This window comes from Girardinichthys multiradiatus, chromosome 14 (assembly GCF_021462225.1).
Source record: "Girardinichthys multiradiatus isolate DD_20200921_A chromosome 14, DD_fGirMul_XY1, whole genome shotgun sequence".
In the NCBI taxonomy this organism is placed as follows: domain Eukaryota; kingdom Metazoa; phylum Chordata; class Actinopteri; order Cyprinodontiformes; family Goodeidae; genus Girardinichthys; species Girardinichthys multiradiatus.
The window spans coordinates 15,175,870-15,190,440 of record NC_061807.1 but is presented as its reverse complement, the minus strand read 5'-3'; positions in this window follow the sequence as shown (position 1 = coordinate 15,190,440).

Genomic DNA, 14,571 nt, shown 5'->3' with positions numbered 1-14,571 from the left:
TCTGGCATTTTGGCATTTCCTCCTCCCCTGTCTTCCTCCAGACTCTGGCACCTTGATTTCCGAATGACATGCAGAATTTGCTTTCATCCGAAAAAAGTACTTTGGACCACTGAGCAACAGTCCAGTGCTGCTTCTCTGTAGCCCAGGTCTGGGGAATGCGGCACCTGTAGCCCATTACCTGCACACACCTGTGCACGGTGGCTCTAGATGTTTCTACTCCAGACTCAGTCCACTGCTTCCGCAGGTCCACCAAGGTCTGGAATCGGCCCTTCTCCACAATCTTCCTCAGGGTCCGGTCACCTCTTCTCGTTGTGCAGCGTTTTCTGCCACACTTTTTCCTTCCCACAGACTTCCCACTGAGGTGCCTTGATACAGCACTCTGGGAACAGCCTATTCGTTCAGAAATTTCTTTCTGTGTCTTACCCTCTTGCTTGAGGGTGTCAATAGTGGCCTTCTGGACAGCAGTCAGGTCGGCAGTCTTACCCATGATTGGGGATTTGAGTGATGAACCAGGCTGGGAGTTTTAAAGGCCTCAGGAATCTTTTGCAGGTGTTTAGAGTTAACTCGTTGATTCAGATGATTAGGTTCATAGCTCGTTTAGAGACCCTTTTAATGATATGCTAATTTTGTGAGATAGGAATTTTGGATTTTCATGAGCTGTATGCCAAAATCATCCGTATTAAGACAATAAAAGACCTGAAATATTTCAGTTAGTGTGCAATGAATCTAAAATATATGAATGTTAAATTTTCATCATGACATTATGGAAAATAATGAACTTTATCACAATATGCTAATTTTTTGAGAAGGACCTGTATTAGCACCTTTGACAGTTTATATAGTATATGTTATTAAACCAGTGACACACATAGCATTGTACAATATCTACTTGTGAACATGTTCCCTTAGTGTTTGCAGACAAAATGTAGAGAAATATATTTGTATTTGTTTGTTGTGCTAATAACAGTCAGCACTAAAACACTTGCAACTACACCACACTCAACCCTAATGTCAGATCATTCCCAGATCAGTCCCAAATGCAGGCCGTGCCTTCTGAGACAAATCAAACACAAAAATATTCATCTAGCTGGTTTATTATACAGTTAGCTAGCTTCATAGCCAGCTTGCTGGCTAATAAATAGAATATAATGAGATGGATGGCCAAAAGAGTGTAAAATGCATAAATGATAAAAAATTAAATAAAGACAAAAAAACATTCACGTCTTATATAAACCAGTCTGTTGTTTTCTTTCAATAAAGAAACTAGTTTATAAGGTTTGTATCCAATGTTACCATTGGAATTCCTGAAGATGGGTTGATTCTGGGTAAAGACCATAAAGGTTAACACATCAACATCATTAACACAAAGGTTAACGTTACGACTTGTGATGTCTCACTGATAAAACAAAAAACAACAGAAACAGAAATCAAAATATACAGTAAAAGTCTGATGCTACACATTTAAAAATAAAATAATTTAGCCCTCTGCTAAACTGAACTTCAGAAAAGACAATTTTAGAAAAATAATCAAATTAAAAACAACTGCTGGCATGATGAAAGGGAAAATAATCGACCAGAACCAAAAGCTGAGAAAAGGCAAAGGCAGCTTGCGGTTGGAATGGTGAGATTAATATCAACTGCAGGATTGGGAACCTCTTATTAGTTATAAGAGCCACTATAAAAACATACACTACCAGGGGGGTAGTGCTAAACTAACCACTGGAGCTATTATAAAAGCCACAAGTACAAAACACACACATCCACCTTAGAACTGCTCTTTAATAGTCTTGGCAGTGCAGCAGGGTTGTTATCTTAATGGGTAAATGTCCATTTGGGCGACTGCCATGAGTACAGTCAGCACACACTCATAACTACATTAAATGACAACCAACAGGGCTTACATTAGCAGTATCACATATTGTATTAAAGACCCCCACACACATGAAGCAGCCCTTTAAAATGTTCTGCCTGCCGTACATTGAGCTCTAATTGGCAAAGGTCCGTGATTGGCTGCTGGACGTCTGCCAGCCACCAGTGAGACGCCTCGGTCTGTTCCTGCAAAACCACGGCTCCTAAAACGGCAGGGGGCCAGAGTGTGTGTGGGCGTGTTTGGTCACCTTCGTTAGCAGTAACAGCACCCACTGACACAGACCTGCATACCTGTACCCCACCGATGGCTGCAGGGTTACACTCCATAAAACCTGAAATTAATAAGGCATGAGAACAAGAGTGTGTGCTAGTGCCACATGTGGTACAACTATAACACACACACACACACAAAGAGTATGGGGGTTTCAAAAGCAGCAGTGGTACCTGTGATGAATGCTTCTGTCACGATCATAACCAATCATCAATATTACCAAATACCAAGGAGATTACAAATTTAACATAAAACATTTTACATATTTGTTTTCCAGTGCCAAACTTGTTTCCTTGTGTTTTTATTATCAGATGTTCATTATTATTATTATAGATTTAGTGTCCATCTCTTGGTATTACTCAGAAAACATTTAACGATGTCAGAATCTGCTATTTTGCATTTTGTTTTGGTTTTGTGTTTTTTTACTTTTCATTTAGGTGTTTCTTTTCCTTTGGGTTTAGTAGTTATGTTTGTTTATTCCCTCGGTTCCCCTGATGTTAGTTTTGTTCTCTCTCCTGTTTTTAGTAGTTCTTTCTCCCCTAGCCCATAGTTCCCTTGATGGTCGCTTTCTCATTTATTGCTTCCTATGGTTATTATTATTATTATTTTTATTTCTACAGTTCTCTTTGTTTATTTTTCTTCTTTGGTTTTTCTAGTTTAGTTTCTCAGTTAGTGTTTCTGTGCTTGTTTACTGTTAGATTTATTTATTCTTGCTGCATTCTTCTTCTAGTTTATTAGTTATTTTTTCCCTTTGGCCTTAGACCCCTTTGTTGTTGTTACCCAGTTGGTTATTTTCCTGAGTCTAGCTTTTCCCCATGTCCTCTCGTTTAGTTCTTCCTAGATTTTATTTTTATTTTTCCTTTCTAGCTTTTGGGTTTATTACCCTCAGGTTTGTTTTCATTTGTAGGTTTTATCTAGTTTAAATTCTCCCATGCCTCTGCCTCACATACATTATGATAACAACCTATTTCCTCAGTTCACTTCACCTGGCCTGCGCACCTGTTACTACTTCCATCTGATTACCTGCCTTCCTCTCTCATTGGTCCATACTCCAACTCCCTCTGTGTATTACTGGTTTGTTTGCTACACTCCTCGCTGGTTCCTTATGTTTCTTACCTGTTGTCTTCCTGATGTCTCCTGGCTCCTTCTTGACGTTTGACAATTTATGTAAGTCCTTCGATTATAATTATTAAAGAAGATTGGGTGGCGGACGAAGGTGGAGACCTCAGCGGCCCGATCCCCAGATGCTTAGGCTGGCTCTAGGGACGTGGAATGTCACCTCGCTGGGGGGGAAGGAGCCTGAGCTTGTGCGGGAGGTTGAGAGATATCGACTAGAAACAGTCGGGCCTCCACGCACGGCGTGGGCTCTGGAACCCATCTCCTTGAGAGGGGTTGGACTCTCTTCTACTCTGGAGTGGCCCATGGGGAGAGGCAGCAGGCTGGTGTGGGTTTGCTTGCTGCCCCCCAGCTCAGCCGTCTCGTGTTGGGGGTCGTATCCCTGCGCCTTCGGGTTGGGGATAGGACTCTGACTGTCGTCTCGGCCTACGGGCCGAGCGGTAGTGCGGAGTACCCGGCCTTCTTGGTGTCCCTGTCGGAGGTGCTGGATAGTGCCCCTCCCTGGGACTCCATTATTCTGCTGGGGGACTTCAACGCCCACGTGGGAAACGTCAGTGACACCCGGAGAGGTGTGATCGGGAGGAATGGCCTCCCCGATCTGAATCCGAGCGGTGTTTTGTTATTGGACTTCTGTCACGGATTGTCCATAATGAACACCATGTTCAAACATAAGGGTGTCCATCAGTGCACTTGGCACCAGGACACCCTAGGCAGGAGGTTGATGATCGACTTTGTTGTTGTATCATCAGACCTTCGGCTGCATGTTATGGACACTCGGGTGAAGAGAGGGGCTGAGCTGTCCACTGATCACCACCTGGTGGTGAGTTGGATCCGCTGGAGGAGGAGAAAGCCAGACAGACTTGGCAGGCCCAAGCGCATAGTGAGGGTCTGCTGGGAACGTCTGGCTGAACCCTCGGCCAGGGATGTATTCAACTTCCACTTCCGGGAGAGCTTTGACCAGATCCCGGGGGATGTTGGAGACATAGAATCCGAGTGGACCATGTTCTCTGCATCTATTGTCGATGCTGCTGCCCGTAGCTGCAGCCGTAAGGTCTGCAGTGCCTGTCGCGGCGGCAATCCCAGAACCCGGTGGTGGACACCGGCAGTAAGGGATGCTGTCAAGCTGAAGGAGTCCTATCGGCTGTGGTTGACTTGTGGGACTCCTGAGGCGGCTGACGGGTACTGTGAGGCCAAGCGTGTTGCGGCCCAGGCTGTGGCAGAGGCAAAACCTCGGGCCTGGGAGGAGTTCGGTGAGGCCATGGAGAAGGACTACCGGTTGGCCTCGAAGCGATTCTGGCAAACCGTCCGGCACCTCAGGAGGGGGAAGCAGTGCTTCGCCAACACTGTTTATAGTGGGGGTGGGAGGCTGCTGACTTCGACTGAGGACATTATCGGGTGGTGGAAGGAGTAATTCGAGGATCTCCTCAATCCTGCCATCACGCATTCCGTGGTGGATCATTCAGAGGTGGACTCTTTAAAGCATTGTCCCACTGCATAAGCAAAGTATGCTTGAGTTGGGCCTTGGTTTTCACCTTATCTGTTCCCTTTTTATTTGTTACCTTTTATGGACAGGATGTCTAGGTGCAGCCAAGGTGCGGAGGGGGTCTGATTTGGGGACCAGTGGATTTTATCTCTTCTTTTTGCAGTTGACGTGGTCCTGCTGGCCCCCCCAAGACCTACAGCATGTGCTGTGGCATTTCGCAGCCGAGTGTGACGCGGCTGGGATGAAGATCAGCTCCTCCAAGTCCGAGGCCATGTTACTCGACCGGAAAAGGGTGGCCTGTCCTCTTCAGGTTGGAGGGAGTTCCTGCCTCAAGTGGAGGAGTTTAAGTATCTCGGGTCTTGTTCACGAGTGAGGAAAGAATGGAGCGGGAGATTGACAGATGGATCGGTGTGGCTGCCGCAGTAATGGTGGCGCTGTGCCGGTCCGTTGTGGTGAAGAGAGTTTGCTGAGACGAAAAGCAAAGCTCTCAATTTACCGGTCGGTCTACGTTCCTACTCTCACCTATGGCCATGAACTTTGGGTCATGACTGAAAGAACGAGATCCCGGATACAAGTGGCTGAAATGAGCTTCCTCTGTAGGGTGGCCGGGCACTCCCTTAGAGATAGGGTGAGGAGCTCGGCCATCCGGGAGGGGCTCGGAGTAGAGCCGCTGCGCCTCCACATCGAGAGGAGCCAGTTGAGGTGGCTCGGGCATCTATACCGGATGCCTCCTGGATGCCTTCCTCGGGAGGTGTTCCAGGCACGTCCCACCGGGAGGAGGCCCAGTGGACGGCCCAGGACATGCTGGAGGGACTATGTCTCTCGGCTGGCCTGGGAACGCCTTGGGCTCCACCCTTGAGGAGCTGGAGGAAGTGTCTGGGGAGAGGGACGTCTGGGCGTCTCTGCTGAGTCTGCTGCCCCCGCGACCCGGTCCCGGATAAGCGGAAGCGGACGTGCCTGGAACACCTCCTGAGGAAGGCGTCCAGGAGGCATCCGGTATACATGCCCAAGCCACCTCAACTGGCTCCTCTCGATGTGGAGGAGCAACGGCTCTACTCTGAGCTCCTCCTGGATGGCCGAGCTCCTCATCCTATCTCTAGGGGAGTGCCCAGCCATACTACGGAGGATGGTCATTTCAGTCGCTTGAATCCATGATCTTGGTCTTTCGGTTATGACCCAAAGTTCATGTCCAAAGTTGAGGGTAGAAACGTAAACCAACCGGTGAAGAGAGAGCTGAGCCGAAAAGCGAAGCTCTCGATTTACACAATGGCCCGGTAAAGCATCCCCCATTACTGTGGCTGTCGCACCGATCCGTCTGTCAATCTCCCTCTCCATTCTCCCCTCACTTCTGAACAAGACCTCAAGATACTTGAGGCAGGAACTCCCCTCCAACCTGAAGAGAATAAGCCACCCTTTTCCAGTCAAGAACCATGGGCTTGACTTGGAGGAGCTGATCCTCATCCCAGCTACTTCACACTCGGCTGCGAACCGCTCCAGCGCATGCTGTAGGTCTTGGCTAGAGAGGTCCAGCAGGACCACGTCATCTGCAAAAAAAAAAGAGACGAAATCCTCTGGTCCCCAAACCAGACCCCCTCCGCACCTTGGCTGCGCCTAGACATCCTGTCCATAAAAGGTAACAAATAAAAAGGGAACAGATAAGGTGAAAACCAAGGCCCAACTCAAGCACACTTTGGTTATGCAGTGGGACAATGATTTAAAGAGTCCACCTCTGAATGATTAGAAAACAAAACTAAATGAAAATTGGGAGTGGCCTAGTCAAAGTCTCCATTTAAATTGATTGAGATAATGTGGCATGACCTAAAAGATGTTAATATTAATCAATGCTCGAAACCCCTTAGGTTTAGGGGGGTTTTTACCTTTTCACATAGGGCTAGGTTGGCTTGGATATTGTTTTGTTCCCTTAATTAATGAAATTATCATTTAAAAACAGCTTTTTGTACTTATCTAGATTAAAGTTGTCAGGTAAAATTTTATTTTATGATCTGTAAATATAAAGTGTGAGAAAAAAACTGAATAAATCTGTAAGGGTGCAAATACGTTTTGGCATCACTTAATTTTCTAAACACAATTTTGTACAAAAACAAACAAAATAGGGACCAAAAAGTCTTGATCACAGCTTCACAGGATAAGGAACATTTGTTTTCAAAATGAAATTGATGAAATGCACACAGCCATCAGAACATGCCGACAGCACAATATTGTTTGGACTCATGATTAAAAGTGGAAACATGATGGAAAAAACGCACAGAATACGGACCAGAAGGTGGACCTGCATCGATGTTAAATAAAAACTGAGCAGAGCTATGGAACAGAATAAGTGCACACGCATGTTATTAAGAGGCAGAAACACACAGACGCAGAAAAGATTAAAGTGGGAGTGTGCACGTAGTGAAACAGGGCACTTAAAATGGATTTATTTCATGAAATCTAATAATTGCAGCAATAAAAACATTCTGGAATAAAGTTGTTGGCTGTTTTCTTTCTGACGTCTGTTTTTTTTCATCTCCCATTCACAGAGGTGAGTGAACGGATATGAAGGCGTGGAGCTCGTACAGTTTGGCATCAGCTCCACGATGCAAAGACGGACTCCAAGTTACACACAAATAAAAGGATTTAACCCAACAGGATATTGCATCATGAAGCTTGCCGGCGTCCTGCTTGGTTGATTGTCTGTTCCAAGCAGCTACAAAACCAAATGTTTAGTCTGAACTGATTTAACTTTTATTATCACTGCTTTAGGCTCCGGCTTTAGGAATTACACAAAAATGGGAAGAAATACAGTAAGATTGATGGAGGGAAGGCAAAAATAAAAAAAGAAATTGGGGAGTTTGACTGTGGAGAACAAAAAAATAAAAAAAAGAGAGCTTGAGTTATACCGAACTGAGACAATTTTAGAAATAACTGGAGGAGGAGGAAGGTTTGTCTTAGTTTTATGTTCTTCTCGACAACATTCTTCATCAATCTGCAGGTTTGTGTGCTGCTTGTCTCTCCTTGATGGCAGCGATTCTTCTCTCAAACAGAAACTCCTGGGAGAGTTTCAGTCCTGAAGCCCGCTTCCAAAACCACAATCTCAAGCGGCGTTTTGGAGGAGTGCGTTCTGAGCGCTAAATCAGATACGCCCAATGACAGACTGAAGTGTATTTGAGGAAAAAAATGCTTTCACTACCAGCTGGTGGTCCTTGGAAACTGGAATGCAGTATCTGTACAGGTTGAATCCAGGATGGTAAAGATCTGGAAACATTTAGTGCTGCAGGCCCCAAAGGTATCTGAAGGGAATATAAAGAGCAGGGTGGCCTAAATGTCTGACTTCATGTATGGAGGTTAGAGCAACAGCGTTTTATCACTGAAGAGTACCACGCAATGACATGAAAACCCCTGCTGGAAAGTGAATAGGCTTTGTAAGGGCTTGGTGAGGTCTTCTGTGGTGTATCACAACCACAGTGGTCTCCAGACATCGAATGATAGATCAGAAGACTTTATACAGTGCATGAAACCTCTGGCACCCAGTATGACCTAGGGAGGTCATAATGGTTCATTATCCTGGCCCTGGGTGGTGCATGGGGGTAGGGTCCTAGTGCATCAGTGTGGATTGGTCATCAAGGTTTGAAGCAGGACTCTGTTATCCTTATGCCAAGGAGGGTTGGAGGGTTCTGAGAGTGAAACAGCAACATATTTGTCTTCTCAATGAAGGAGGTTTTCCAAATTTGATCACATCCAGCTCTGGCAGTAGGTTTAGTATCGTCCTGCTGGGAGGTGACCCTACACACCGTTCTTGTGTCTTTTCCAGCCTCTAACAGGGTTTCTTCCCAATCTGCCCTGTCTCTAGCCTCATCCATCTTCCCATCAGCTCTGACAGCTTCCCTGTCCATGCTGAAAGAAATGCATCCCCACGCATGATGCTGCCACCACCATGCTTCACTATTAAAGGTTTTTTTCAGCTTTGTTTGCAGTTTGTTTTCAGTGAAAAGTTTAGACCTTATTTGACCAGAGCATATTCTACCACGTTTGTTGTGTTCCCTGCACAACTTGTAGCAAACTGGATTTCTGAAGGCTTTTTGCAGCAATAACTGTCTTCCTGCCACTGGCTCATAAAGGTCAAATTTGTGAGGTTTGCAGTGAAGCAGCCCTATATGTAATAAATCCAATAATATAATAATTTAGCAAAAATTTAACAATTTTTTGAACCAACAATGAAAAAACATTTTTGCCAATAATGCAATAAGTTATCATGTTGCTAGCAGGCATTTAAATTTTACGTTTGACAATATGATAACTAGAGCAGCGCTGTGGATGGCAGCTTTTGTACTTTGCTCGAACTACGACCTCCCACAGGATCTGCTGGTCATCTTCTCCAGGCTACTATTCAGATTGTGATTTAGCTCATCCACATAACAAGACAGGTCCAGACTGCAATGAATAATCAGGTCTGCAGAGAGAATCATCAGGGCTGACCTTCCCTCTTATACAGATTTATACAGGTCTAGGGTCAGGAGAAGGGCCGATAAAATCTCTGCAGAACACACACACCCTCTACATAAAATGTTCACACTCTTGCCTTCAGGTGGCGCTACAGAGTGCTGTCTGCTAAAACCAGCTGCCACAGAGACGGTTTCTTGCCCCAAACTGTCTCTCTGATGAACAGTCAGAGTTCCAAGATCAACACCATGCTAAATCAATGTCCTTCTTTTTTATTAAAAACACTGTATATGTACAAATTTACCAAACATTTTTACTTTCCCTTTCTATATATTTATATTTAAATTGTCTTCACTGAGAGCAAAATGAGGCTGGAGCCAATTTGCTTGTTTGTGTGACAAACCTGGTGAATAAAGCTGCTCAGGGCTGTTTCTGAGCAATTTGATCATTGAAATCAGGTACAATTATAGGCATTGTTGTCATATGTATTCATTCAAGAATATAAAAATTGTTGCACTGACGGTAAGAATGCCAGACTTGTTTTTATTCAGAATATTGCTCATTAAATTCACATCTACAGTATTTCCAATATGGAAAATCTTTACTAATTACTGTGAAGTGCTTAAACCCCTTGGAGCAATGCAGTGTCATTCAGGAAGAAAACGTTGGTTATGTGACCTATGTGTTACACAGTTATTACACTTTCCAGGGTTAGTTTTAATCCCAGGCCAATAACGTGATGGCCAGCCAATAAAGCAGCAATGTATGACACATTTGGCAAAATTTTATGAATATTATGGCTCAAAAACAATGATATTACAGACAAATTACCACAGTATTGGCTATTATTTATTTATTTATTGGTGCACATGACTGATCCTGTCAAGAGACTCTCCCATCTGAGTGGTGGATCTCTGCAGCTCCTCCAGACATACCATGGGGCTCTTGACTGGTTCCTTTGATTAATGTTGCCCTTGCCCGTCCTGTCGGTGTATGGGTGTCCATACATCATTTTCAGATGATGAATCAAATAGTTCTCTGTGAGTATTTAAAGGTTGGGATTTTGTTTGATAACTTCACCCTTCTCTAAACAGACGCTTTTATCTAAAGCACCTTACAAATGAGGATCTAACGATGCAGTTACTTTTAAAACTAACAATAAGCTACTTAGAAGGAAAACCACTTGTCAGGTTTTGTCATGTACGAATAGAGTATAGGCATAGGGGGAAGTACAGAAGAGGGGATAAGAAAGTACACGTTAGGTGTTAGGGTAGGAGATGTTCTCTGATGAGCTGGGTCCACCAAAGAGATAGGGACGCCCTTGTTCTGGTAGCGCTTGGTAGATTTCCCCCCGTCATAGAAAGACACATGAAAAGAGTCTGGATTGTAGCCGTTGCTCCTTGATGACCGGAGTGACCGAGTCATGACAAAAGCCTTTGGGAGAGCATTTAAGTAAACGGGAGCCATTCTATTAAGCATTTTGTACTCCAACATAGGTGATTTGAATTTGATGCAGGCAAGCTAAGGGTAGCTAGAGAAGCTCAATAAACTGAAGGGTGACATGTGCTCTCTGAAGTTGATTGTAGACCAGACCCTCCACCACATTCTGGACCATCTGCAGAGGTTTCCACAGTGCAGGCTAGAAGACCAGTAAGGAGGTTGTTGCAGTAGTCAAGGCGGGAGATGACCATAGGAGCAGGTTTGGGTTAGGTACAACTTAATTTTATTTATGTTTAACGATGGGAAGCGACACAATCAAGCAGCAGTGGTCAATCTTGACTCACAAGTTTCTAGCAACCTTTGATGGAGAGATAAGAATTCAGTTTAGATGCAGACAATGTGGTGCAAAATCTTCGGTCTTCACACAACAGCTGAATTTATACACTGAATTACACACAGGCAACTAGTGGCACTGTATTTTATCTAGGGCAAACAGATTTTAGGGGCAAATTTAGATTTGCATTTGTAAAAAAAAAAAGTAAAAACTATCCTCTACCTTCCACTTCACAATTATGTGGTACTTTATGTTAGTCTGTCAGATAAAATTCCTGAAAAAAACATTGAATTTTGTGTTTTTAAGATTAGAAAATGTGCAAACTGTCAATGGATGAAAATAATTTTGCATACACTGAAGTGCAGCAACGGATTCGAGTTTCCTCAGAAAGGTCACAACATAAACCCACATTGAAGCTTGTTGTGCAGCTTTAAACACAGAGGAAGCAGCAGTGATGCAACCAACCAGTGCGGCGCTCAAACAGGAGAATAAACAATGAGGCTCAGTGAAAAGAAAGCTTCGTTTGCCCTTAGATTTATAGAGCAATCATCACAGTACGAAACTAACTTTACTATCTATTGTTGCTTGCAAACACACAGAGGGTCATTGTGCAACTGTGACCACCACAAAGCACAACAAACACACACAGAGACAAATAAATCCAGTTATATGAGAAAGGCAGGGTGGGTTATACGTGTTTAAATGTGGCAGAGACAGAAATAAATAAAGGCAGAAACTGACACATAAATAATGTCAACTGGTCACAGAGATGCACTGCAGAGGACACAAGCATGGGACAACAGGACATCCTGAAGATCTGCACAAACACGTTTTATTTCCCTTGTTTGCTGTTTTTACCAGCCGCCTCTGAGGTGGTTAAATGCAGCTCTTCACGAGGTACTCCAGCTTTAACAGCCTGAAATCGTATTAATGCTGATGCTAATTTGTAATTACAGTGTCCCACAGCTTTAGTAAAAACCCCACTCTGTGTGAGAAGGTGGTCTCAGCGTGATAATGACCACATACACAACCTGCAGAGCAACAATCGGCTGAACAAAGATGGGCATTGTTTCAGTGGCAGGGCCGGCTGTGAGACAGGACACAGTTACGGCTCCCACACCAAGCTCAGGACGGTAAAGGTGAGGCCTTAAACGTCCAGCACAACCAGTCAGACCAGTTTAAATTTGGCTCCTTGTGGTCAGCCCAGCATCCTGTCTCACACAGGAAATGGACTGCGGTGACTTGTCAGACGTCAGGTGTCCCTCCCTGACGTTTAGGTGAATGAACTGATATCCTTCAAAGGAAATCTTGAATTTTTGCAAGGCTGACCTTCAGGCTGACTGTTCGTCACAGAGTCAGAGCCGTTTCCTTTAAAAGTCCCTTCAGAATAAGCCTGGGCCTCTGTTATTGGGCTCTCACGCTCCTCTTCCTCATCCAGCTCTGCCCAGCTCTTGAGACTTTGGGTTGGATGGTTGACCTCTCAGTCAAACTCACAGCCATCCAGACCAGACTGGAGACATCTCCGGCACAGAAATAAAGAGGAATGCTGTAAAAAAAAAAGGGATCTGGGGAAATTACAGGAAAACTTTGTGAGCATTTCCTGAGTCTGAGGACACGGATATTTGTTGCTATTTACATTCTTCATTGTTCTTGTCTCAGGCCGTTAAGTTATCCCCATGAGCCCAAACTATAGAAAGGGAAGCAACAAAAAATAATTACTTCAAGTCAGACAGTGAAGAAATCAAGAAAATTTATTTTATTTTTTAATAAAATGTCACTGTCATTGACACCACTTAAATTACACATGCAAAACCTTTTTTGTAATTTCCATTTCTTTGTAATTCATTCAGAAAAACATGTTCAACAAAGGGTGAATGCCTCGAACTGTGCCCAACGTTTCCATTTTAAGAAAATTTTAATATAATTTAAAAATCTGTCTGGTCCAAGATCAGTTATTACACTTTCGACTCCCCGGTTCAAGAAACTTCAGTTTATTAATCCATTGCTTCTTATCTTCTATGGCATTTAACTATGACATGACACAGGAATGCATTTCTCTTAGACAATTTCTTCAAAATTGGACCAACAGGAGAACATGGCATTCAAGTAAGTGTGCTGATATTTAGAGGTAAGCAAATGGCTACAGCTTAAATTAAGGATTATTGTCTAAATTTGTTTTCAGTCATATAAACAAATAAATGATATGTTTCTAATGTCAAGCAGTCTTTAGTATGTAAATCAGCAAAACCAGGCACAATAGCATAGCTCTAATCACTAGATGGCAACAAAGTGTTTCCAGTGTGGTGTTTGGTGTGTGTAGAAAATGCATCAACAGGCATTACAGTTATGCATACACTAGCTTGGATGTCTGGACGTTTGAGGGAAGTTTGCAACAGTAGTCCACATGTTATCTGAACTCTACTGGGACATCAACTGGAACTGTGTACTCTGGTAAGAGGAAACTAAGATTCAGCTTTTTACCTACAAACACTATAGGTAGGTCAGGCAAGAAATAAAGAATACATGAAAACGCACAACATGCCCACTGTTTAGCATCTTGAAAGATCTGTGATGCTGTGGGTAAATTCTCTTCGAAATGCCATTAAATAAAAATGTCCTGGACTGAAAACTGAAAGAGGAGTAGGTCCTCTTATCAAGATAATGATTCAATAAAAAAGAGTTGCTGAGTAAAAAACATTGATGAATAAATCAGTAACTCATCATCTGCTCAGATTTAAGGGAGACATTTTCCTTGGAACAGAACCAGAACCTGTGAAAAAAATGGATGTTCTAACCTGTACACATGTTTGATCAATTAACAAACATGTTCACAACAATCAAAAAAATTATTTCTAACACCCAAGACAATATGAGGCAAATTAATTTGTGAGCCTCTTTGATGCAGACAAAAAAATCTGATACTCAATAAACCAGAAGCTTTTGGCTTTAAATCATTTCAACAAATGCACCTCACAGATTCACCCAACTGTAGTGATGTAAAAGCCGTATTAGTAAGAACTGTCGAAGGCTGCAGAGTTTGTGAGGGAATTCAACATCAGGATAATCAATGGCATCATGAGGTTTTCGGAGCAAGCTCCAAGAATGTTGCCGAGTTAAATGCCCAAGTGGCATTCTGACTGTCAACACCTTAAACATTCCCACTCATCCTTATACGTTACTCCCAGTGCTCAGTTTCAAGGATGAACCAAAGGATGAGGAAGGAAGCAGACCACCCTCTTCCCCACCTGAGGTCATGGAAACGTCACAACACACAGTTTCAGGGTGACAAAACCCCCAACAATTTGGTGATTAGCATCTTATTAAATAATCCTGCTTTTTCCACTGAGCTGCTCAAACTGCATTCCTCAGAGCTAGTTAACACAGTGGCTAATGAGTCTGGTGTGTAAAAAAGAGTTTACAACTCAAGGAAAGTGAACAACGGCAAAGGCCAATTTAGCCTGACGGTAACTCCTAACCACTCAGATACACGCATGAGAGATAAAGTTAAAAAGATAGACATATTAAATGGGGTCACTGGTTACATTGCAATAATCTCTGCAGCTGGAGATAACATAAAACTCCAACAAAGATGATGGTTTTTATTTCTTTTAAAGTGCAAAC